General features: G+C 44.5%; 1 protein-coding gene across 5 annotated transcripts in view; it reads right to left on the reverse strand.

Annotated features, from left to right (window-relative positions):
- The window catches only part of LOC133466159 (potassium voltage-gated channel subfamily C member 1-like), a 102,277-nt gene that overhangs the window by 77,892 nt on the left and 1,639 nt on the right, over positions 1-22,746 (reverse strand). The window lies entirely within an intron of this gene.

The raw sequence follows: 22,746 nt of genomic DNA on the forward strand, positions 1-22,746 counted from the left end.
ACCTGTGAAATAATCATGCTCTCTCATCAGCATCTTGATATGCCACACCTGTGAGGTGGGATGGATTATCTCAACAAAGGAGAAATGCTCACTAACACAGATTTAGACAGATTTGTGAACAATATTTGAGGAAAATGGGCTTTTGAGTCCAGCTCACGAAAAATGTGTGCAAAAACAAAAGTCCTGCGTTTATATTTTTGTTCAGTGTACGTTCCTACCCTCATCTATGGTCACGAGCTGTGGGTGGTGACGAAAGAACAAGATTGTGGATAGAAACGGCCAAAATGAGCTTCCTTCGTAGGGTGTCTGAGCGCTCCCTTAGAGATAGGGTGATGGCTCAGAGTGACTGCTCCTCCGCATTGAGAAGAGCCAGATGAGGTGGCTTGGCCATCTGGTAGGATGCCCTCCAGACACCTCCCTGGTGCGGTGTTCCGGACACATCCCACTGGGAGAAGGCTCAGGGGACGACGCTGGAGATAATATGTCTCCCGGCTGGCCTGAGAAGCCTCAGGATCTCCCTGGAAGAACTGGACAAAGTGGGTGAGGAGGAAGCACGGAAGTCTGGGCTTCCCTGCTTAACCCGCTGCCCCCGCGACCCGACCTCAGATAAACGAAATCGATGGATGGATGGATTTAAATACGTTTGAAAAAAAGTATTTTGTCTTACAAAAAAATGAGACACAAATAAATACATTTTCGTACTTCAGCCCTGGGTCAATCGTAGGTGCGCGTACAAGTAAAGTGAAGCACTTGCAGAAATTTTTTTCTGTCTGCCTCTGAAAATTATGTTGAGTTTTTTTAAACTCATGATCACAACTATTTCTACTCTAAAATGTTTCACTCCCCAACATTTGCAAAAACACTGTTAAATTATTAAATTCTACTTGCTGTTTGTTAACATAAAAACCAACAGTAATATTTGTCATGAGTTAAATTAATTTACAGAATGACTGGAATTAGAAATAGTTTCTTCGTTTTTAATTCTGTGATTTGGTACAGCCAGGGGCTTTGTATTGGATGTTGAAATTACCCTGTTGCTTTGGTCAAACTATGAAAGGTTTCCTTGGGTCAATACCTCCCAGAAGACAGCTCTTCAAATGTCACGCCTGTCATAAATATATAAAATCATACCACAGTGCGTGTGTGAGTGCGCGCATGCATGCACACTTGTGTTTGTGTGTGGGTGGATACATGAACATACATTGCCTGTGTTATGTTTTCATGGTACATTTGAGATTGCGTGTTACCTCCAGCGTCAGACTTTATTTGGAGTGACTGAGCGTGCTACTAATATGTGAAATGTTTGCTACTGTGTAAGGACCCCCATTCACAATCACTGTAAATGATAATGTGATTATACAATTTTGCAGTGTGTTCAGTTAAAACATTTTTTAAAGACACAACTGTTTCAAAATTATGTCTCCAAAAAGTTTGAACGTGTGGTGGATTTAGCTTTAATCATATTTATTGCTGCTGTCCAATGAAAGCTGTATCTCCACAATGACAATTTTGCCTATTTAACAATTGGATTATCCTTGTTCTCCTGGGTTTTATGTTTTATGTACAGTATATTAAGTCTTGGGTTATGTTTTACCTCATATTTTTCACTTTTATAATTTGGGTTTTTTACATTCCTTTCACATTTGTTTAAATTTTTTACTAGGGGTCCTCAGTTCAGGACGGTCTTGACCCTATGAGGTTTCGTGGTTACGAACGGCGCGCAAATTAACTAGACTGCACCCCTTCAGTTTGCAAGCCAACCATAATGCCTGGATCGGACTACAAGACAAATTTGGTATTTCCTGATTGCACTATGTCAGACTACTGGCATAAAATCTTGCCGTATCTCGGTCAGACAGTGGGAACACTACACGACATGCATTCCGATCATGGGGTTTTATCTTGTCAAATCAAACGCTGTCGGAGAGGCGGAACCAGAAAACGTGTGACCGCTCAACGCGACCGGATGCACTCGTTACCATGGGGACGACAACAACAATGTGCCGCACCAATGTATTGTGTCGGGTGAAAAAAAGAACAAAATGAGGAAAACCGTGTGGTGGTCATCACCGGTGCTTGGGAGAGGACGTTCTTTCAAGGATTGCTTGAGGTATGTTCACGTATTTTTAAAACAATACGGCTCGCAAGCAGGCACCAAAAATGTTTTACAGCCAAGCAAACTAGTGCTAGCACTAACGGTTGTACGTAAAAATGCCGCCGTTCTGTCGAATCTGAACTGGTCGCCAGCCAATCGCAGGGCACATAGAAACAAACAACCATTCACACTTACATTCACACTTACGGGCATTTTAGAGTCTTCAATTAAGCTACCCTGCATGTTTTTGGGATGTGGGAGGAAACTGGAGTACCCGGAGAAAACTCACGCAGGCACGGGGAGAACATGCAAACTCCACACATGCCGGGCCGGGATTTGAACCATGGTCCTCAGAACTGTGAGGCAGATGTGCTAACCAGTCGCCCACCGTGCCACCGGGAAATAGTATGTGGTTCAATAATTTTTACTTCTCATAGGGGGTCTTTTAGTGAGCCCTGCTTTGTCTGCTAGTAACAGTGTTTGGGTTTTTTGTCCTCTTGAATAGCCACCAAAAGTTTGAAAATATTACTTAAAACATTGACTAGGTCTATTCTGTCTTGTAATAAAGCTTTTATAATAGGCACATATTGACTCTGGAACATCCACACCTTTTTTTTAACGCTTATCCTGTTCTGGGTCAGAGGGGAAATGGACTCTATCCCAGCTGACTTTGGGCGATAGTCTGCCGCCCAGTCTTTCATTTACATTTATTTCTTATGGGAAGAATTTGAAATTCAAACTAATTGGTTTTTGACCAGCATCACAGAAATGATTGTTTTCAACCTCAGAGGCTCTACTGAAGATGAACAAACTGAGAGTATGATATTTGTTCTATGACTATTTTCAATTTCAGTCATTATGAATACTTTGCTAATTCCCCCAAGTGGCCAGCCAATGTTAAATAAAATTTTATTTTCTCTTTATAAAAAATTTCAGTCAAAAATAGAAAAAAACACATTACAGTAACCTCACTCAACAAATCGTTTGTACATTAATTATTAATGAGCTTGTTAATAGGGTTATTAAGACTGCATTAGCAAAGCAAAACAAAGCAAATATAGCGCATTTCATACACAAGGTAACTCAATGTGCTTTACATGATTAAAAGCATTTAAAAACAAAGAAAAAACAACAACAGCTTCTAAACATTTAAAACAAAGAAAAATAAAAGTACAATTAAAACAGCGTACAGTGAAAGAAGTGGAAATGCTCTTAAAAAGCATGAACAATTTTTAACACACAATAAGCATTTTAACCTGGACTTATAAACATTCACACTTAGGGCTGACGTCACTTCTGTTGGCAACTTATTCCATTTGTGCGCGGCATAACAGCTAAATGCTGCTTCACCATGTTTGCTTTGGCCTGTTTGACCCGAGTCTGTAGATCTCAGAGCCCTACTGGGTTTATATTCTATAAGCATTTCTTTAAAGTATTCAGGCCTAAACCATTTTGTGATTTTTAGACCAGTAACAGAACTTTAAAATCTATTCTAAAGCTGATTAGGAGCCAGTGTAGAGACTTTAGAATGGGAGTAATATGCTCTGACCTCTTTCAAGATAAGCAGAGCGAGAGTAGCATCCCTCTTTAAAGTTAGCCCACATTTAACTCTTGTTCTTTCCAAATACGTTGTTGGTTGCTGTGACTTAAAAGGCATTAATTACATTTAAGGAGCGATTTAACAGTACATACAGTATATTACACGCGGCAATAGAAATTAAAACTTGGCCATAACTGTGCAACTGCATATTCTTGGGAATCACACAGTGACAGTGTCAATATCTGAACTTTGTGTATTGATACTGGACCATGACAGATAAGGATGCAGTATATTGCAATGTCGGTACTTTGCCCCAGTCCTAAATATGTAAACGATTTAGCATTGTTTTGTAACCATGCCCTTATTTTAAAATGGTACCAAAATAACATGAGATTCAAAGAAACGAAGAGACTAATATGTTAGATGATTTATTAACAAATAAAAGCTGGTACAGTAAGGGTGTCAAATTGCAGCTAGTATGATCATAATATAGTATATGATATCTGAGAATAATTAACTACACATCCCTACCCCACGCAAATGCTGCATAGTACATAACAGCAGATCATTCTGCAGTAAGCCACTGCATATGTGCGTGTGCGCCGACTTGTTAAACCAAGAATGAGGTTATCCTCACAAGCTATTGGCTATGCTTGTTTGAGTGCTTTGGAGCTTGATGTTGACTGTGTAAAGGACCCCGGTGTGATGTGATGACAGTAAAGATCATGCAGAGGTGAAATACTAGTTCTTGACGTGTCATCAAATACAGTACTCTCTCTCTCTCTCTCTCTCTCTCTCTCTCTCTCTCTCTCTCTCTCTCCTCTCTCTCTCTCTCTCTCTCTCTCTCTTTCCTGTGACGGGTGACACAGAGGGAACGAAAGCCCTGTCGCAGCATTATCCTGAAAAGCACAGAGGGGGAAGAGGGATCCTGGTTGATATATTGCCAATAGCGCAACAAACCAGCAGATAGGGAGGGGGAGGAGCTAGAGGGATTTTTTTTTTAAACATGTGGAATCATTAAAAATGTCAGTGCAGTAAAGAAGAAACAGAAAAGAGGAACAAGATTGTAATATTTGCTTGTAACAGAAGAATAGAAAATTATGAAAAAATTAACATGAGATCTATCATCTATCAATAGTATTCATTGCAATTACATGTTGATGCTACATGTTCACGTTTGACAATTTCACAATGGGTATTTGTTACTGTCAGGGGCGTATTTTTTTATTTGGGGGCCCAAGGCCAGCCAAACCCAGTCATGGGACCCTTCACATCGGTATACTGCGAAGATTTTGAATATTAGGGTCCTATTTTCATGACCGGCTTAAATCAGACGTGGCAAGCTGTGCAACTGTGCATCAGGGGTGGCTTAGATCGGTATGGGTCATTTCGTAGACCAGCTCAGTCCAGCGGATTGCTGGTGGGTGGGCTACACCACTGTGGGTGTGTCTACAGCCGACTTAATTTGCCGCCAATCAAAGCCGCTCCTCTCATTCCCTTTAAATGTAGTGCACTCACAGTCCTGCTGTCATGGGTGTGTGTTCCGGTTTTTGTCTTCCCCCTGTTTCATACACACCTGCTCCTGAGAGCATCTTCTCCACCTGTGCCTCGTTCACCCTAATTACACCTTGCACTTAACCTCGTGTCTCATTCTTTCTCGTCGCCAGTTCGTTGTACCTTGTCGTCGTGTTCCAACATTCCTTGTTTCCACGTCACCGACTCACAGTAAGACGAGACCCTGTTCCGATTATCGACCTTGCTTTTTCTGCCTCACGTTTTTGGATACCGTTGCCTTTTTTGGATTGCATGCCTGTGTACCGACCTCTACCCGTATATTAAACCTCTCTTTTTGAAACTGTCCATTTGTTTTGGAGTCGTGCATTTTTGAGTCCTATCCTCTGTTCCGTTCATGACAGAACGAACTGGCCATAACATGGACCCAGCAGACTCCAACCCGGTGCGCAAAGCCCTTCAAGCGCAGGGTCAACGCCTCTCGAAGCAAGCTGAACAGCTTGCTGCACTCCACCTTCATCTAGAGGGACTGTCAAGGCATCAGGACAATATGATTAGATAGGTGGCCTCACAGTTTGAAGTGCTAATGAATATGCTTCAGAAGAAGGAACCAGCTGGTGCAGCACCCAATACCGCCACTGTACCATCGTTTCCAGGTGAAGCAGTCACCATGCACCCACCTGCCACCTCCGCTGCTGTCTGCCCACAGCTCTCTCGACCGGAGAGGTTATCTGGAGATTCTGGGACTATTAAGCCATTCATCACTCAGTGCAAACTCCACTTTGAGTTGCAGGCAGCTGCCTTCCCCACCGAGCGGGCAAAAATCGCTTTCGTCATTTCCCACCTGACTGGTCGTGCGGAGGCATGGGCTACTGCTGAATGGAACCGCAATTCCGCTGCGTGTCATTCGTGGTCTTTGTTTGTAAAGACGATGGAGCAAAGTTTTCAGTTTTCCACACCAGATCGTGAGGCAGCTCGCTCCCTTATCACCTTACAACAAGGCAAGCGCAGGGTGTCAGATTACGCAATTGAGTTTTGCATTCTAGCAGCTGAGAGTCAGTGGAATAATAGGGCACTACTCGATGCATTTTTTCAAGGACTATCCCCCGCCGTCAAGGATCATTTGGTCCCGCTAGACCTGCCGACTGACTTGGACACTCTCATCGCTCTCGCCGTAAAGATTGACAAGAGGCTTTTGGATCGCGAGCCAGAGGGCTGCGTCACCCCGCACTTGGAGGACGAGCCTCGGTGAACAGCCAAACCAAGCAGATCCCCTGTTTCCGGTCTCAACCCACTGGCTAGCGTCACCACGGATGAACCCATGCAACTGGGCAGGTTCCGTCTCTCCCCTGAGGAACATCAACGCCGGCTGAGGGAAGGGCGGTGCTTCTTCTTCGGCAGTTGGGTCATTCCGTGTGCAACTGTCACGTCGAGGCTGCCGGTGCCGGTAGCAAGGGCATGGGAGAGGTGAGTCTAAATTTCATAAAGGAAGACCCTGCCCGGGTTCTTCCTAAAGTGACACTATGCTCTCCTGATCAAGAAATTCATACACCTCTATTAATTGACTCTAGTTCTGACGCAAACTTACTCAACTCGCTCCTCCTTAGACGTATGCACCTTAGAACCTTTCAAATAAAATGCCACAGCAACACCTATGCTGCAGATGGCAGTTTTATGGGCAAGATCAGTCACCGCACCCAAACACTCACATTGACATTTCCTGATTCTCACTCGGAACGCATTAGTTTTCATGTTTTTGACGCCATGAATCATGACCTTATTGGTTGAAATTACATAGCCCCCACATTGACTGGTCCTCTGGGCAGGTTATGTCATGGGGCAGCAATTGCGCCCAGAACTGTTTCAAGCCTCCATGTGATGTTCAGGGCTATGTTTCAAATGACAATCCACAGACCCCATCTGGGGATCCTGACTTATCTCAAGTGCCCTCCTGTTACCAGGACATTAAAGATATTTTTTCCAAGTCCAAGGCCAAATCCCTTCCCCATCACAAAGATCATCAACCCTGTCACTGTGAATCTTAGGCTCCCAAGGTCGATGTGGGTCCACCCTGCTTTTCACGTCAGCATGCTCAAGCCAGCCCGTGTGTCCCCTCTGGTCGGGTCAGGTCGGCTGTTTGATGTGAAACAGTAAAGTGACATCACTGGTTCTTGTCTCCTCGTCTTATTTACCGCATCGCCACATCTGGTGACCCCGATGCATCAAGAATGTCAGAATACGACGGTGACAACAATGGACTTGTGGTGCCTATGCAGAGTACCGTGAATGAGGCAGCTAATACCAGCATCTATGGTCAAGTTGCCCGACTTTAGGGGCAGAATGTGGTTCCAGCACATCGATGCCCAGTTCCAGCTGAGAGGAATACCTAGGATGTTACCAAATATTTCCATGTGGTAGCGGTATTGGACACTTCGACAACAGCCAGAGCTCCATCTCTCTACACGAACGACTGCACCTCAGCACACCCGGCTGTCAAACCCCTCATCAAGGACGGTGACGAGTTTGCATATCGACAGGAAGTGGAGCGGCTGGAGCTGTGGTGCGGCCGACACAACCTGGAGCTGAACACGCTCAAAACTGTAGAGACGATCGTGGACTTCAGGAGGCATCCTTCGCCACAGCTGCCCCTCATGTTGTCCAGCTGCCTTGTGTCAACCGTTGAGACCTTAGAGTTCCTGGGAATTACAGTCTCCTAGGACCTGAAGTGGGCGACCAACATCAACTCCGTCCTCAAAAAGGCCCAGCAGAGGATGTACTTCCTGCGGCTTCTGAGAAAGCACGGCCTGCCACACGAGCTGCTGAGGCAGTTCTACACAGCGGTCATCGAATCAGTCCTGTGTTCTTCCATCATAGTCTGGTTTGGTGCTGCTAAAAAAAAAGGACAAACTCCGACTTCAATGGACAATCAAAACTGCTGAAAGGATTGTCGGTACCCCCCTACCCACCCTTGAGGACTTGCACACTGCCAGAACTGCTTTGCTGTTTACTCACATTTTCCTGTGGCAGTTTCCAGCACCGGTGTGCACAACACACGCCACACTCCTCTCCTCCTCCAAAAACCACTGTGCGCTTGCTGCGGAGGTGGACAGGTTCCCACCACCCCCATAGGACACTACAGACAAAGCAGCCGTGGTGATGGGCCGCTGCTAATGCGACAATGGGTTGTGTTTCTACTACGCTTGGTTCGGGGCCAAGGAAAAGCAGTGTCGCAAGCCCTGCAAGTTTGGGAGGCCAGGGAAACGCTAGGGCCGGCGCACATTCACAGCTATGGGTGCTGGCTGGCGATGCAAGACTATATATATATATATTATATATATATATATATATCCAGGCAACGTCTGCTGATAGACTCTGGTGCTCAGCGCAGCATCCTGGCAGCACAGGCAGTGGACAGCTGGCAAACTGCCTCCTGGATAGATGGCGCTAATGGCACACCCATACGTACCGACAGCACCAGGTATGTGGAAATGTGTTTTGGTGGACCGCGTTTCAGCTGGGACTTTGTCATGGCCACTGTATCTACGCCACTGCTGGGGGCGGACTTTCTCTGTGCCGTCGTGGATGTTACTTATTGATACAATCACTTTTTCTACGTACCCCTGCACGCTTGGATGGGTTGGAGCACTATGCCTGTCAAAAACGCTCGCCACCGGGGATCCGTATCAATGCCTGTCACCGAGTTCCCCAGCCTAACCACACCCACGTTCTCTGCAGCTGTGGCTAAGCATGACGTGTGCACCATATCACGACTGCAGGCCCCCCAGTCTATGCACGTGCTCGGCACCTTGACGCAGCAAAACTTGCAATCTCCAAGGGGGACTTTGCCACCATGGAATGCCTCGGCATCGTACACCGCTCGAACAGCCTGTGGGCTTCCCCACTGCACATGGTGACCAAGGCTAACCGTGGTTGGCGCTCCTGTAGCGATTTCCGCCACCTGAACATACCCCGACCGGTATCCCTTCCCACACATACAGGACCTCTCCGCCCACCTGGTGGCCACCACCTTTTTTTCCAAGGTTGACCTGTGGCGCTTTTACCATCAACTACCGGTACAACCACAGGATGTGCCCAAGACAGCGTTATCACACCCTTCTATTAAGGGCGTGGCACAGACATTTCAGCGCCTGATGGACTTCGTGCTGCGTGACATGCCGTTCTTGTTTGTCGACTTGGACGACATCCTGGTGGCCAGTGCAGGTGCGGAGCATCATCTGACACACCTAAGGCTGCTGTTCGAGCGGCTCAGCGAGCATGGACTCATCTTGAAGTGCCAGTTCGGTGTGTCGTCCATTACCTTCCTTGGGCACCGTGTCAAGCCACAGGGAGCCATTCCCGTTCCCACACACCTGCACTGTGAAGGCCCTGTTTTTTGGCATGATGAACTTTTATAACAGGTTCATTCCCCATGCAATTCACCGGCAGCTGCTGGGTACCGTCGGGCCAAGCGGAATGCAGCTTTGGTGGTCACAGAGGCAATAACTCGGGTATAGGAGGAGTTCAGTGAGGCCATGGAGAATAACTTCCGGATGGCTTTAAGAAAACTTTGGTCCACCATCCGTGTCTCAGGAGGGGGAAGCAGGGCACCGTCAACACTGTATAGTGAGGACGGGGTGCCTGACCTAAACTCGCGACGTTGTGAGTCGGTGGGACGAATACTTGGAAGACCTCCTCAATTCCATTGACATGCCTTCCTATAAGAAAGTCTGGGGAATCTGAGGCAGAATCTCCCCTCTCTGGGCTTGAAGTCACTGAGGTGGTTAAAAAGCTCCTCGGTGGCCGGTGGCAAATACGTCCAGAGTTCCGAAAGGCTCTGGATGTTTTGGGGCTGTCTTGGCTGACCCCCCTCTGCAACATTGCACGGACATCGGGGACAGTGCCTCTGAATTGACGGACCTCAGCCTCCCTGATAAGGTCTATTCAGGGGTTCTGGAGAGGACGTTCCGTCTGGAAGTCAGACAACATCAGATTCAAGAGGACCAGTGTGGTTTTCATACTGGCCATGGAACAGCGGGCCAGCTCTACACCCTCAGCAGGATCCTCGAGGGTTCATGGGATTTCGCCCAACCAGTCTACATGTGCTTTGTGGACTTGGAGAATGCGTTTGACCATGTCACTCAAGGGGTCCTGTGGGGGGTGCGCCGGGAGTATGGAGTACCGGAACCCTTGTTCAGTCCCTGTACAACCGGAGTCAGTCAGGTTTGCATTGCCGGCAGTAACTCAGATTCATTTCCAGTTTCCATTTGTCACCAATTCTGTTCATTACCTTTATGGACATAATTTCTTGCTGTAGCCAACATGTTGAAGGGGTCTGGTTTGGTGACCTCAGCACAGTGATGCCGGTAGCGCATTGCACACATAACACGTTACTCAAAAAATGCGGTCTGGTGACGTCATAAGTAATCTAACACGTTACTTTTTATATTACAGTAGTCAGATTACAGTTACTTTGATTTATCTGCCAATAGTTACTTTTGTGTTCAAGAGAACCAGAGTTTAATACACTTTTGATATTAAAATACGCTACCTTTGCTTAAGCAACAGATATTTGTTCTTAACAGACTACAGTGCTTGGGAACATGAGGCAAGTTAATAACCAAGACACTTGATTCAGTCACGGTGCATGTCTAAGTGTAGACCAATTTTCAGCCTTTCTTTTACTAATGACTAATAAAACAGACGAAACACACTATATTCTTAACTATCCACAACTAAAATGCACACAACAACTCACTGCAATATCGAAAAAAGGCAAAATATTTAGAAATGGAGCCGTCTGGGGCAATGACGTCATGTGATGTGTTGTAAGTTTTCCGCACATAGTCAACTCACGTGTACCCAAGCACCCACCGGCGCAAACATAATGGACGCTGATGAGGGATTGGCATACTTAAACTGGAAATACAGTCACTACTTCGAGTTTCTCGAAAGAGGACAATACTAAGGTTCGTTGTACACTATGCGCACACACACACACACAGTTGCCTTCATGGACCCCCACACAATCGGCAGTGTTGCTACAGTCTGTCTCTGCCTGTCTGTCTGTCTGTCTGCCTATCTATCTATCTATCTATCTATCTATCTATCTATCTATCTATCTATCTATCTATCTATCTATCTATCTATCTATCTATCTATCTATCTATCTATCTATCTATCTATCTATCTATCTATCTATCTATCTATCTATCTATCTATCTATCCATCTATCTATCTATCTATCTATCTATCTATCTATTTATCTATCTATCTATCTATCTATCTATCCGTTAAGAGTCTTGAAAGAAGTGTACTGAGAATGGTGTGCTTGTTTATATTTAGGTGGCTATTTGGCATGTCAAGTCTGCTCTAAGTTGCTCATTTAATGTGGCTTCAACTACACTCATTTAATTAATTTTTTCATGTTGATTACCAAGTAATGGGTACGGTTAAGATAATGCTTTTTTTGTAATGTGGATAAGTGATATTCCTGCCACTTGACAGCTGCTGAAAGTAACTAAAAAGTTCCTTTTACTTTTGAAATCAAGTAATCAGGAAAGTAACTAAGTTACTTTTAAGCTCAAGTCATCAGTAAAGTAACTAAGTTACTTTTTCAAGGTATCTGCGGCAACACTGCCTCAGCATTGCATCTCTGCTTTTTGCAGATGATGTGGTTCTGATGGCTTCATTAAAACTGTGATCTTCAACTGTCGCTGGAGCAGTTCGCAGCTGAGTGTGAAGTGGTTGGGATTAAAATCAGCGCCTCCAAATCTGAGGCCATGGTCCTTAGTCGTAAAAGGTTGAAGTGCCCTCTCCGGGTCGAGGAAGAGATCCTGGCCCAAGTGGAGGAGTTCAAATATCTTGGGGTCTTCATCATGAGGAAGGGAAGAATGGAGCAGGAGACTGACAGGCGGATCGGTGTAGCATTTGCAATGATGAGGACTCTGTAACGGTCTGTTGTGTTGAAGAAGGAGCTGAGCCGAAAGGCAAAGCAATCAATTTACCGGTAGATCTACGTTCCTACCCTCACCTATCGTCACGAGTTGTGGGTCGTGACCGAAAGAACAACATCGCGGATACAAGTGGCCGAAAAGAGCTTCCTCCACTGGGTGTCAGGGCTCTCCCTTAGAGATAGGGTGAGAAGCTCGCACATCCTTGAGGGACTCGGACTCGAGCTGCTGCTCCTCTGCATTGAGAGGAACCAGATGAGGTGGCTCGGGCATCTGATCAGGATGCCCCCTGGACAGCTCCCTGGTGAGGTGTTCCAGGCACATCCCACCGGGAAGAGGCCCCGGGGACGACCCAGGTCACGTTGGAGAGACTACAGTAGGGCAATTTCCCCAAATTGTTTGTAATGTGCAGTTTAAATGATGTCATGATGACATAACTGGGTTTTCCCAAAAATTTGGTAGAAAAAAACAGATTGATGTAAAAACCGACTTCACAGTGTAAAGGTCCTGGCTGCTTTCTTGTTTTTGTTATTTCCCCTCACAGGCAAATGCAGTATGCCACGTTTCCTGTCGGGGTGCAGATTAATTGAAACCCTGAATAGTTGTGTAAGTAGGTTTGTACTGTTGCTGTGCTTGTGAATGAATTGTAGAAGTGCAGCGTGGTGTATTGTGATATTAAGGAACTTTTGCAAATTGCAGTATATTGTACCTACAGGTACTACATATTATGAAAAACCATAATTGTCCTCCATTGTTATTTTACCAATTGGTACATTTAATGAGGCTTCAAACAACTGACATTAAAGCAGTTTCCTGCAACTGAGGCAGTACCTCAACTCGGTCACCGCCAAATTAGGTGGGTCGAGCCAAATCCAGCTGCTGCAAACTGTACAGTGAAGTGTTAAGGGACTTTTACTGAAGACAAAATTGAAGCAGCATAACCCACAAACAAGCAGTCATTGAAGATGGCAGTGTATCCCTTATTTTGGCAAAATTTGTCACTGAATATTAACTAAATTTTATAATGTACAGTGGACAATAGTGTTTAGGTGCTACGGCACCCAGGGAAATTCAGAAAACTTCTGGGTTGGTGAAAATTTGAACTACCAACTTCAGGATGTGATTCATTTGGATTTAAGTGACCCTGAGTGCAAACAAGGGTATTGGTCATGTGTTTGTATGGTAAAGATGATCAAACAAATGTAAAAATTGGACAAAGACAAGCCAAGTAAACCTAAAGTTTTTAAAATAATGTTATTCAAAGCTACCTGGCCTAGTATGAAAAAGTAATTGCCCCCTAAACCTTATAACAATTGAAATCAAGCATTTTCTATAACTGGCAATGAGCCTTTCACATCTCTGTGGAGCTATTTGGCCAACTCTTCCTTGCAGAATTGTTTGGATTCAGCAATACCGGAATGTTTTTGAGCATGAATGGCCTTTTTCACGTCATTCCACAGCATTTCAATCAGATTCACAATGCACAATGGTCATTGCACCGGACTATTGCAATATTAGTCATTCGAACTGCTCTAAGTGCTAGAGGACTCTGCATCCTTTTTGCACAATTGTTTTTTGTCAATGTCTTTATGTCTCCAAAGTGTTCTGTAAATTGACTGTCTGTTTTACTAGAGCGGCTCCAACTACCGGAGACAAATTCCTTGTGTGTTTTGGACATACTTGGCAAATAAAGATGATTCTGATTCTGATCTGATGATTCTGATTCAAGTCTGGACTTTGACTAGGCCACTTCAAAACATTCCTCTTGATTTGTATTTTTAAGCCATTCAGAAGTTGACTTGCTGCTGTGTTTTGGATCGTTGTCCTGCAACAGAACTCAAGTGCGCTTCAAGCTTGAGGTCACAAACTGCTGGTCAAATGTTCTCCTTCAGGATTTTCTGGTAAAGAAGAGAATTAATGGTTCCATCAATCACAGCATGTCACCCAGGCCTTGAAGGACCAAAGCAACCCCAGACCACCATACAACCATGTTTGACTGTTGGTATGATGTTCTTTTTCTGAAGTGCTGTGTTACATTTAAGGCAAGACACACACCTTCCAAAAAGTTCAATTTTCGTCTCCTCAGTCGGGTGCGGTCAGTGAAGATGAAATCAGCTTTCCCAAAAATTTGATTAGCCACAGATCATTTTCATGATTTAACAAGGGCAGCAATTACCTTTGCACACAGGGCCAGGTAGCTTTGAATATTATTTTTTTCCTTAATAAATAAAATCACCAATTAAATAACACCATTATATGTTTACTGAGTAATCTTTATCTGATATTTACATTTCTTTTATTATCTTAAAAAAATAAAGTGAGGAAACTGTACAAAAAACAAAAATCTGAGAAGGGGGCAAATACATTTTCACTGCTCTCTATATGAATACCACTTCACTAATATCGGACACTTTGGTAACTTGCGCATACTAACCTAATTTTCCTTTTCAGTACTGGTTATTCCCTTCCCATCCACATTATTTGAAGGTGAGGTTGGAGGCAGAGAAAGAGGGGGAATGTGTGTTTGAAGGTTTTGCCGACAAAGGAACACCATTCAGCTGAGACATCTGCCTGAATAAGACGAGCTGAGAGGTACAACTGGATCGATAAAAGGGTACAAGCAATCCAGCATGTGAAGCTCAGCAAAAAATGGGGACTGGGGGGAGGGAAAATGACCCCCAGCCTGTCCCTCATCTTCTACTCCTGCTCCTTACTCTTTGTGCCGTTGCATACCCCCCCCGCCCCGGCAGACCAAAAACACGCCTTTTTTCAGTGTGTGGCTCTGTCCTGTGCTGCAGAGTAAAGCGCAGTCAGCTACTACTGGCACTGCAGTGTTCTACTATAGCACAACCAGTCAGCTGGATAACATCCACTAATGAAGTGGGGGGTAGAAGAGAATGGATGGGGTAAGTCTAGATGGGGGTGAGTTCTGCAATCATGCTGTACACGACTAACAAATCTTGTTTCTAAAACAACCAGTGCCGTCAGTGGTGATGACTCAAAATTGACTGAGTGGCAAGCAAAATAAAAAAGCATATAAATATATCTAAAATTAGGTTATTAAAATCCCTCTGTTAGACTGATGAATGCACTGAACAAGCGATGCCATGATCCTTGGTTTTCTCATATCCTCATTCAACATTTCCTTGGCCATGAATTGAGCTAAGCGGGTAAATCTGAGGTGCTACCAGACCTGAAGTGCTGCGGCTGTTACTGCAGATGCTGCACTGGCACCCCCTCCCCCCTTCCATCTTCCCAAGCTATCTTTTTGCTACTGTATTGGCAATCAAAATACAGACTGCACTACTTTCAAAGTCACCTCTGCTTTTATGTTGACGCTACCCTTCACCTGCCATGCAATTACTTTTTTTTACTGTCATCCCTTTGGTTTTCCATCACTAATTAAGCTGTAATTTGAGTTTTTAACTTGGTGATTTTTTTTATATCAAAAGTGTAAAGGCAGGATTTAGCTGATCAAAGGAGGGATAGGGTCTTAATGGTCCATATTTCACTAACAAGTTGATTTTATATTTTTTTTTTCAACAAAATTAAACTGGATGTCATTTCCAATAATATCAATCCATTTTGGAGCAATTTGTAAATAATTAATTACCTTTGGAATGCCTCTTTTGTTATCGCCAAAATCGAAATGCCTCCTGTCTTGGTGTGACATCAGTGGCAGAAGTGGATACCAAATTAACTGCATAGCCGGAGTGGAAAACGGAATGTCCTATACAATAAAGTGGTTGTATTTAGTCATATTGTATGACACACACACACATCCAAAGTGACAACTTTAGGAAAAAAAGAAAAAAAACGACGAGAGACGGTGCATAGCCGGTGTGGACAAAGGAATGTACAGTACTAAAAAGTGGCAGTATTAACTCATTTTATATATCGTAGATGTCGGTTGGAATCCCCTCATCTCCAAAATAACAACTTTTTAGAAAATAAAAAAAGACAGCTTGCTTAGCTTCCAAACACAGCTTTGCTCAAGTTGGTATTATACCTTATATTGCTCTCATACTGTATATCATTGCACTCTCATATGAACACCAGCAATCTCACATGAACTACAGCTAGCATCCCAAAAGTATATTGAATCAATAATTTGATATGCTTAAAAATCGCAAATTTATTAGGGGGTCAACAAGTAAAATAATACAAACATCACGGGCGAGTGCCACATCTTTGTAAGTCTCATGAACCCAAGCAATCACATACTGTACCTAGCTTAATGTCCCAAAACTGTCACCAGTCAACACCAAAATTTACATGGATATCTCTACTAATGACACCTTCAACCTTTGAAATTATTACAATGATGCCCCAATATTTAGAATTTTTGGGACATTTTCCTCGCCACATGCTCACTATACTGGACAGAAAAATCTCAATACATCAATAAAATATCAAAAATATCGGGCCGATTGTGCTGATATTGAGCGAGAGAAAGTTGGCCGAATATTTAATATTGGCCTGACATTCAGTTCTCACACGCTCGTACTGGACCTCATAACTACATTTTCGACTATATCACATGCAGTATGTGGAGGACAATTTCGGATGTTCGCAGCTGGATTTGTTTTCACTACAAATGTATATACAATAACAGGAATAACGATGCTAGATTCTACATGTCGCTTACCGTCCGTGTTAGTAACCGTCTACAAATTACACATCCCAGGGTGACAAATGGGACCGGCTGACCGAGCTTCTCTAAGGGAGAGCCCGGACACCCTGCGGAGGAAAACCCATTTCGGCCGTTTGTTTCCTCACATACCACCTCGGGCTCCGTCCCTGCCAGAAAAGGTGAGGTGACCCTAGAGCCAGCTTTTTTAGCCGGAGAACGGATCGCCAAGGCCACCGCCCAGCTCACGCTGCATCTGACCCCTATGGCCCCTCCCACAGGTGGTGAGCCATGGGAAGGTACATGACAATAAAAGGTGATTCTTCTTCTTCTTCTTCTTCTTCTTCTTTTCCTGACATAATTTTTCTTTCTAGCAGAAGCCTGAAGGTTTTGGGCTGACACTGACTCGTATTTAAAACTGCCCATAATTTGCTGCACCCATTTTCAGCTGAAGAAAAACAGCCCCAAAGCATGATGCTGCCACCACGCTTCACTGTCGTTATGCTTTTTTGGTGAAGAGTATTGTTGTGTTTGCGTCAAATATACCATTCGGAATTATCCCCAAAGAGTTCAAGGTTGGTTTCAACGTTTTGCAAAAACACGCTTAAAATCTACCAAACTCATGTCGAAAAAACTTTTATGCTCCAATGAAATCAATGTTAAAATCTTTAACCATAATTCTAAAGATATGTTTGGCGCCTATATATTAATTATAGTTAAAGATAGAGTTAATTTTTATTACATCCTTACAGACAAGAAACGTTCACCGAAATGTTCTTTGCTTCCTGTGTTGTGAGATGTGCATGTATGCAGCCCCTCCAGGGGGTAAATCAAAGAGAGTTTGAGAGCAGTAGCTCATCGCATGAAGGAGGTGTAGTGTTTATGGGGCTATAAGGGTGGTGGCCATGGGCATCCAGAACAAGGGAGGCATCCAAACAGAACGAACATTTTTTATTGCATTTTGTTGTTTAAGTTCATCTATGTCTATCCATTCACCAAAACGGATCTGAATTTGAATAGTTTGAGTATTGTGTAAAATATTTTTTGTGGACTAAAATTTGATAAATGGTGATTAATTAATGAAATGCCTCTAATTAATTGATCATTTTTTATTCAGTCCCACCACTACATTGTACTTGTTCCACTTAACTCAAAGTTAAATAATTCAGAATAAACTAAATGTTTTTCAGCAATTACTATTCTCTTTCTTACCTTGCCATACACACACAAGGCAGAAAACATTCCTTCAACCACCTTCCATCCATCCATCCATTTTCTGAGCCGCTTCTCCTCACTAGGGTCGCGGGCGTGCTGGAGCCTATCCCAGCTGTCATCGGGCAGGAGGCGGGGTACACCCTGAACTGGTTGCCAGCCAATCGCTGGGCACATACAAACACAAATAACCATTCACACTCACATTCACACCTACGGGCAATTTAGAGTTGTCAATTAACCTACCACGCATGTTTTTGGGATGTGGGAGGAAACCGGAGTGCCCGGAGAAAACCCACGCAGGCACGGGGAGAACATGCAAACTCCACAGAGGCGGGGCCGGGGATTGAACACCGCTCCTCAGAACTGTGTGGCTGACGCTCTAACCAGTCGACCACCGTGCCGCCCTTCAACCACCTGTAATAAAAAATTTGAAGTCTATCCAGCATCATGAAATACTTTTGTGCAGACTCTTTCACTTTCTGTGAGCTCCCTATTTTTACCATTTTGTGTAGAATGTAGAATTCTCCTTTTTATAAATGTTTCTATGCAAATTTGAGCTAGCTCACCACGGTTCTATGAGAAGTAAAACAATAATCATGCATAACATTCAAACACTAAAATATTTTTTTTTCCCCCTGCTCAGGAATGCATCCATCCATCCACCATTTTTTCTTCCACTTATCCAGGGGGTTGGAATACAAGGGCAGCAACCTAAGCAGGGAAGCTCAGACTTCCCTCTTTCCAGCCACTTTGCCCAGTTCTTCTGTGGAGACCAGCCGGGAGATATAGTCTTTCTAGCGTGTCCTAGGTCGTCCCCAGGGCCTCCTCCCGGTGTGTCACTGGTCGTACAGGGACTGAACACCACATATCAGGGTCCAGTACCCCATACTCCTGGAGCACCTTGCACAGACACAGTCTAAGAGACACAGTCTCACACTCATGCCTTCTCCCAAGTCCACAAAACACATGTAGAATGTTTTGGGGAACTCTCATGCATCCTTCACGACCCTGCTGAGAGTGTAGAGCTGATCCACTGATCCACGGCCAGGATGAAAACCACAATGCTCTTCCTGAATCTGAGATTCAACTTACAGATGGACCCTCCTCTCCAGAACCCCAAATATAACTTACCAGGGAGGCTGTGGAAACCCCTTGTAGTTAAAACACACACTGGTCCCCCTCTTTAAAAAGGGGCACCGCCACCCCAATCTACCATTCCAGAGGCAATTTCTCTGATGTCCATGCAATGTTGCAGAGACCTGTCAACCAAGACAGTCTGACTGAAACCAAAGTGGAGATTCACTTATCATTACTGAGGACTTATGATACTGCATTCCAGGGCAACATGGTTCACACATAAGTGCCATTGAGGGAGTTTGGTGACTTAGTGACCTAACATCTTGCATTTGATCAAGATGACGGGCCTAAATTGCTTTAAGAATGGGTAATTTTCATAGAATTTGATCAATAATGAAGACGCTTGTTAAAAAAAAAAAAAAAAATTAAGCATTTTTTTATGCTGCCTTGGTTTTCCATCCATCCATTTTCTGAGCCGCTTCTCCTCAATAGGGTCGCGGGCGTGCTGGAGCCTATCCCAGCTATCATCGGGCAGGAGGAAGGGCACACCCTGAACTGGTTGCCAGTCAATCGCAGGGCACATACAAACAAACACCCATTCGCACTCACATTCACACCTATGGGAAATTTAGAGTCTCCAATTCATGCATGTTTTTGGGATGTGGGAGGAAACCGGAGTACCCGGAGAAAACCCACGCAGGCACGGGGAGAACATGCAAACTCCACACAGGCGGGGCCGGGGATTGAACCCGGGTGTGACCTAGAAGTTAGTTAAAATTGAAGGCATTCATCGTAAAGGCAATCTTTATTGACAGCAATTGGTGGTGGCCTATTGTAATACACTTCTTTTTATGATGTTAAAGACAAAAGAGCATAACAGTAAAGTCATAAACAGCTTCATAAAACTTTTAGGGCATATAGCTACAGTAAAGATGAAAACGTTACCACAAATTAACTATTTATTTTCAATGATCCTATTCAAACCCACATTAAAATGGTTCCAAATGCTTGATATTTTAAAATATTACTCTAAAAATAAGAACAATAGAATCAGCCTAGCTACCCTTCAGAAAGGTAAAGCAGAAGGGGGACTTGTCGCACCCAACTTCAAACGCTATTACTTAGCTAGTCAAATACAGTACCTCATTAAATGGTTTCATCCAAATCTTGAAAAACAATCTTGGCTGGAACTAGAACTAGACTGCAATAGCACCAAACTTTCAGACCTCCCATTTGTCAGCACAAGTCTCAAACGCCACAATTGTTTTAAGAATCCGGTTATTGCTGCCACTGTATCATCTTGGTGGAAAAGTCTCGAAACCACGCAATCTCAGTTAGCACCATATCATTCCTCCCCAATCTGGCACCATCCTGATTTTGTGGATCACAAAATACCCCTTCACTGCAGCATATGGCAACAAAGTGGAATTAACCGCCTGCATCACTTATACAAAAACAATGTATTCATGTCACGTGAAAGCTTATTCCAAGAATTTCAAATTAGAGGTGGTAACTTCCTTCAATACTATAAAGTTAGAACAACAATCCTAAAATGATTCTTAACACACGTGAATACTTTGGAACTGCCCGTTTTTGTTCAGAAAATAGTAGAACTACTTCCACAAAACAAAAAACTCCTTTCAAAAGTATACAAATTAATCTCAAGTACTAATTTAATATACTTACGAGTCTCAAAATGGGAAAAACACCTCTTAGTATCTACTGACATTGATTACTGGGCACAAATCTGTAGAAACACATTCTCGATGACAATAATTTACAGCTAATCCAGTTCAAAGTACTCCATAGATGATACGTTATGCAATATAGTATGCATAAAATGGGCTATTCAAAATCAAACATATGCACTCGTTGTACTGAAAACGCTCCAGACACTTATTTGCATGCTCTTTGGCATTGTACACCCGTAGAGCACTTCTGGTCACTAGTTACACAGAAACTTTCCTCAGTTTTCAACTGTAGGATTCCATTTTCTCCTCATCTTTGCCTGCTGGGTGATTTAAAAGGTATAGATCTTCCAAATAAACATGCTCAACCAATACTAATGATCTACAAATTCTATCCATCCATCCATTTTCTGAGCCGCTTCTCCTCACTAGGGTCGCGGGCATGCTGGAGCCTATCCCAGCTGTCACCGGGCAGGAGGCGGGGTACACCCTGAACTGGTTGCCAGCCAATCGCAGGGCACATAGAAACTAACAACCATTCGCACTCACAGTCATGCCTACGGGCAATTTAGAGTCTCCAATTAATGCATGATTTTGGGATGTGGGAGGAAACCGGAGTGCCCGGAGAAAACCCACGCAGGCACGGGGAGAACATGCAAACTCCACACAGGCGGGGACGGGGATTGAACCCCGCACCTCAGAACTGTGAGGCTGACGCTCTAACCAGTCAGCCACCGTGCCGCCTCTACAAATTCTAGTTATCGCTAAAAAAAAAACAACAACACTGTTAAACTGGAAAAATAAACAAGCTATCAACATTAACCAATGGCAAAATATTATCATAGAGTATATAACACTAGAAAATATTCCTGCCAAACGTAATAAGCAAATGGATAATTTTAGGAAAAGTTGGTCACCTTTCATTAAAATGGTGAACCTTGAAGCTTGATTCTGTTTGCCTGGGAAAGAATGTCATCCAGAAATGTAATATAATGTAATCTGTAATGTAAATGTAAATGTAATTAATCTGACCAAATCATTTCTTGTCATTTTAGACTCCTGTGCACGCCATACGGTCACTTGCATGCATTTTAACCCCTATCCTTCTGGAATTGCGAGGTTGGCATCTGAGGATGCCGGGCCTGTTTCCCCCTCCTCCTCTTGGGTATGGTTGTGTCGGTGATGCCCTCCTGGGGATGCCGATCCTGGGGCTGCTCTCCGTCCCCGGGTGCCGGGTTGGTGCCCGTTGGCCCCAATCCCGGGGTCTCGTCTTGGTCTCCGGGTGGGTGCTTGGGGGTCGTGCTGCTGCATGCTGGGGGAGGACACTCAACCAGGTGTCCTGCTCTCTGGCCCGCCATACTTTTCTCCCCTGGATTTTTAATGCACAACATACATTCGCACATCCTTGGGGTGCTGGTTGGCCTGGGTGGGGACGACGGTTGCAGGTTAGTATTTCCCTGTGACCGTCTCGCCTCATCCCCACCAGTTTCTCCAGTTTTAATACACAACACTGCACCACACACAATCACGGTACAGGGACCTGGTAACCATAGAAATAGAGTGGTGGGTTTTCATATTTCTCTTGACTTAACGCCTGGGGCATGCGCCCCCTTTGGGCCCCGCCTTCCTCTCCCCTCTCTTGGTGCCCTCGCCCGTCCTAGCTCACAACGGGCGCTTAACATGGGCTTGCTTTGGCGGGCTATGACCGTTTTTGGGTGGCGGCTGGCTCCTGCGTTAGGCCCTGTTGGTGGGTGGGGCCCCATGCTCTCCGGGGGTGGTGGGGGCGGCGGGGGACTCGCTGGGTGGGGTGCGGGGTTTGTTGTCCAGGGCCTGTGCCCATCCCTTTGGGACTGGTCTGGGCACTTCGGTCAGGCTCGGGACCTCCCGGGGTTCTGGGGGCTCGGTGCTGGACGGGCTCGCTGACTTGCCCCCCACCCTCCCCTCCTTGTGGGTGGGGGGAACTCACCCTTTCTCGATGTGCCGGCTCAGCAACTCCATACACCAGTTGACTAACATGCATGTGATAAGGGGTTCATTCA

This window comes from Phyllopteryx taeniolatus, chromosome 16 (assembly GCF_024500385.1).
Source record: "Phyllopteryx taeniolatus isolate TA_2022b chromosome 16, UOR_Ptae_1.2, whole genome shotgun sequence".
In the NCBI taxonomy this organism is placed as follows: Eukaryota; Metazoa; Chordata; class Actinopteri; order Syngnathiformes; family Syngnathidae; genus Phyllopteryx; species Phyllopteryx taeniolatus.